Below are 3868 nucleotides of genomic sequence, written 5' to 3' on the forward strand. Positions count from 1 at the left end.
GGTGGGTGGGTGGGTTTCTGTGTGTATGTCTAGCCCACATAGCCTGCAGATTTTCACGTCTGTATTCAGACAAAGAGACACAACAGACAGAGGTGAGAGATAATCCCCCTGAAACAAACACATCACAGAGTGTGTGTTTCTTGTGTAGCATTCAATATGCTGTTAGGCACAAATCCTCCAAATCCACCCAACCAGTTGTTTTTCTCATTTTCAGTGTTTCACAGTATTTGATGGTCAATGCAACATTAGCAATAGACTGCTGGTATACAAATGGGAAGGAACGTTTTTTTATAATGAGGAAGTGTGAAACAAAAGCAAAGATAAAACAGAGAAAGAGGGAAAGGATGAAAGTTGTTGGACTAAGGGGGTTGATGAATCAGGGAAAATAAAATATAGGGAAGAGAGTGTGGGAAAAAATGAGTTGCATGTCTGAAAACTGTGTAGAGAGCATTTTCAGCACCTTTTGGTATATTTCTCACCTTACCAGCTGGACTACTGGGGGATTAATAAAGCATACAGTACAAGTCTATGTAAAAGAGATGTGCTGTACTTCCCAGTTGGAACTACTGTAAACAATACGATTACTGTTACCATGTCCACTACCATTAGAGGGTGAAAATAAAGACTTGTACCAAACCTTGGACAAACGTAATAATCATTCGAATTTTATACGCATCTGAATGCCTATTTGTGGAATTTAAAGGACCAGTGTGGGATTTATCTAGCAGTGAAGTTGCAGATTGTAAATAACTGAACACAGTTTGCGTCTGTATTTGACAACCTGGGCATGAGAACGGGCTGAGAAACCACTGTGGCTTTGAAATCTTTTTTTTTCATGTTAAAAAAGATCTACACCTAAAATGAAAGGATTTCCTGTCACTCATGTGAACCTCTCGTTTTTAGTTGCTATGGATATGACTGGTCTAATATGACAGAGGTCAGATTGATTGCCTAACATAAACTTAAAACTTAAAGCTTGTACCACCCCCTCACTTTATTGATTTCAAGGGAAACCCGACCCAGTGGCAGGCATTAAGAATAGCCAATCCTTTCCCATTTTGTTTGTTTGTGTAGGTCATACAGTAACATCAATATTAAACTGACTGTTTCATAATCAGTTAAAAACTCTTGCTGCTTTTACTTACCTTTAAATGAACTTAAACCTGCAGTAACTGATTTTTTAAGCTCACTCTCTTTGGCTGTGTCAATGTTAGCTGAAACTCACCTCCTACCTACAACCACACCTCACTAAACCACAGCAACCTGTACACTGACAGAAATTAAATAACCCAAAAATTGGACCGAAAGGCACCCATTGCAAAGAAAGTCACCTTAAATATGAATGACTGCATGCAAACCCCCGTAAAGCTGTTGTTTTCATAGGGAATGCTGGCCTTCCTCTTTTATGACTGTTCTGTAAAGTCATTTAAACTATAGAGGGTGTAGCCCTGAGACCCCAAAAGGCTCTGAGACTACTGTTGGTGAATTTAACAAGAAAGGGGACCTGTGAGTTCTCCTCCACCACGAAAACACGGTGTTAAGTAAGACTGAAGATGAGGTATTTGAAGGATTTTGAGTTTAAGTTTAAGAGTTTGAGAATACATAAGACAAAAGTTAAGAGAGTATGGAATAATGGATTAAGGGCAAAATTCAGATTTGGAAACAGGATTATATTTAGGTAAAAAAATACTCCTCGCATGTAGCATAACACGATGTAGTTGGCAGCGTTGGTCCCTACAAGTGCAGTAATGCCAACGTGTTTTCCCATACACAATGTGTCATTGTTAATATCTTGGGCAGCGTCTCACTCTAAGAAGGTGTGTGTTTCCCCTCACAGCGCAGAGAGCACACATTCACAGACAGAACCCCACATTAACAGCTTGATATTTATCCCAAAATAAACACGTGATGGATTTAAGAATGTTTGCTTTTGTATATTATCCTTCTGTTGTTGCTGGTGGGAAACCATAATTGCAGCATGATAAATCCACTACTAAGAGCTGTTTTTTATTTCCTGTCGAACTCACACTTGACCGCCACCTCTTAACACTAATGCTTGACACATAATAGGCCACAAAAAAAAAAAATTCAAGTTCAGACTGGCCATATTTGGAGCTTTTGTTGAGATCTGAGGGGCCAATAGGACATTTTCCCTACTGACATAAATTCACAAACATTTTCTGCTCTGCTGCACCTCACCCTGTTAAAAGCACACCTAATAGTTCATGTATTACGGAGGGGCCTCAGTCATCCACAGTGACTGCTACGGTTTTTACATGGAGATGGATGATAAGATAACTAACTTGTGTAGGCTTGAGGGTTGTCTGCTGAATCCTGTCTGCTTTCGCTTTTTATGAGTTTTTTTTCCTGTCTCTCTTTTCTGTCTCTCACCCGTTCTTCAGCCTGTCTTTCCCCCTCACCCTCTCTGTCCTCACAAACCTTACAGCAGATCTGTCACAAATGTATTGTCACCTTCGTCTTCGAGCGTAGTCATTGTGTGTATGTGTGTGTGTGTCTGTGTGTGTGTGTGTGTAAATCCAAGCACACCTGTCACCACCGAGACAGTGGGCCCTTTATTACCCAAGCCCACACAATTCAACTGACAAATCCTGCTCCAGACAAACACACGCACATGCACGCACGCACACACACACACACGGACAGTTTAACAGAAGAGAGGAGCCAGGTGCTGAATGGACCCATTTTCTTCTCCACCCACTTTCTCTCCACATTTGTTTCCTCTTTTTTTCTCTCATTGAGATATAAGCCTAAATTGAAGTTTAAGGTTTTTAGTGGAAAATGTGCTTTAAATTGTTGGGTGAGCACGAATAATGACTTCAGATAACACTATGGGTTTAATCATTAACAAGCTTTAACACTTGCAGCCACAAGTGCGTCATGGATATTTTTGTGCAAAGCAGAATACAAATGCAGCTCAAAGTCAAGTTGATTTCAACTTTATTTGTAAGACAAATTGCATTAGCAAGGATGATGATGTATGAGAAGTCCTACTAAAGAAATATCAATTTCAATCAAACACAAAGGCCTTTGCACATGCACAAACATGTGCTTATCTTGCAAAAAAGTTTATTTCCTTCTGTCTACGGTGTTTGGTTCACTTATAATACCAGACATTTATTGGGGTGCAATTAGGAGCTTTATGGACAAGAGAAGAGCCATAAAGGTAACTGTAATATTTACTGAAGGACTTTGTTACCAGAACAGATTCTGGTCAGGCTAATTCAGAAAAAGCTGTGGAGTAGAAGATCTACTTATAAAGGACACGTTCTCAGTCTACGGTAACAGGAAGTGTTATGGAGGGTTTTAGTGGTCCTGTTTTTTTCGTTTTTTTATTAAAGGAAGCAATTTGTTCTTTGCTTTACAGCTGCTTGCTTAAAAAAACGTTTTATCAATTTCAGACTTCACTCAAGGGGCTTTATGTTTGCCCCACAATGCTTGTTGTTCTGTTGCAGCTATCAAGACAGTTTCTTTTTCTTCTTCTAACTTGCAATGTTCAAAGCTTACTCAAGGCGATACTGTGGTCTGTGGTCACAACTGAAACTGGTAGATATGCCACCTGCCTGTGAAATATAGCACGATTTGCTTGCTCATCAATGTCACCGAAAAAATAAAATAAAGGACAGCCTGCCCAGATGTCACTGTTAAGGGTTAAGGAGAACCAAGTTAACATGTTCCTCAGTGGAGAGACCCAGAGACAGGTTGACAGGGCTCCCAAAATCTCCAGGAATTTAGGGAGCACTTACTTTAGAACGTATGCACACATATCTTGAATTGAGCTCTAAATGAACCAAAGCTTTGTGGTGGCAATTTGTTTAATAAAGTATGCAAAGTATGATCTTGTCTTTCT

This window comes from Morone saxatilis, unplaced genomic scaffold, assembly GCF_004916995.1.
Source record: "Morone saxatilis isolate NCDOM2014 unplaced genomic scaffold, NCSU_SB_2.0 Contig11, whole genome shotgun sequence".
In the NCBI taxonomy this organism is placed as follows: Eukaryota; Metazoa; Chordata; class Actinopteri; family Moronidae; genus Morone; species Morone saxatilis.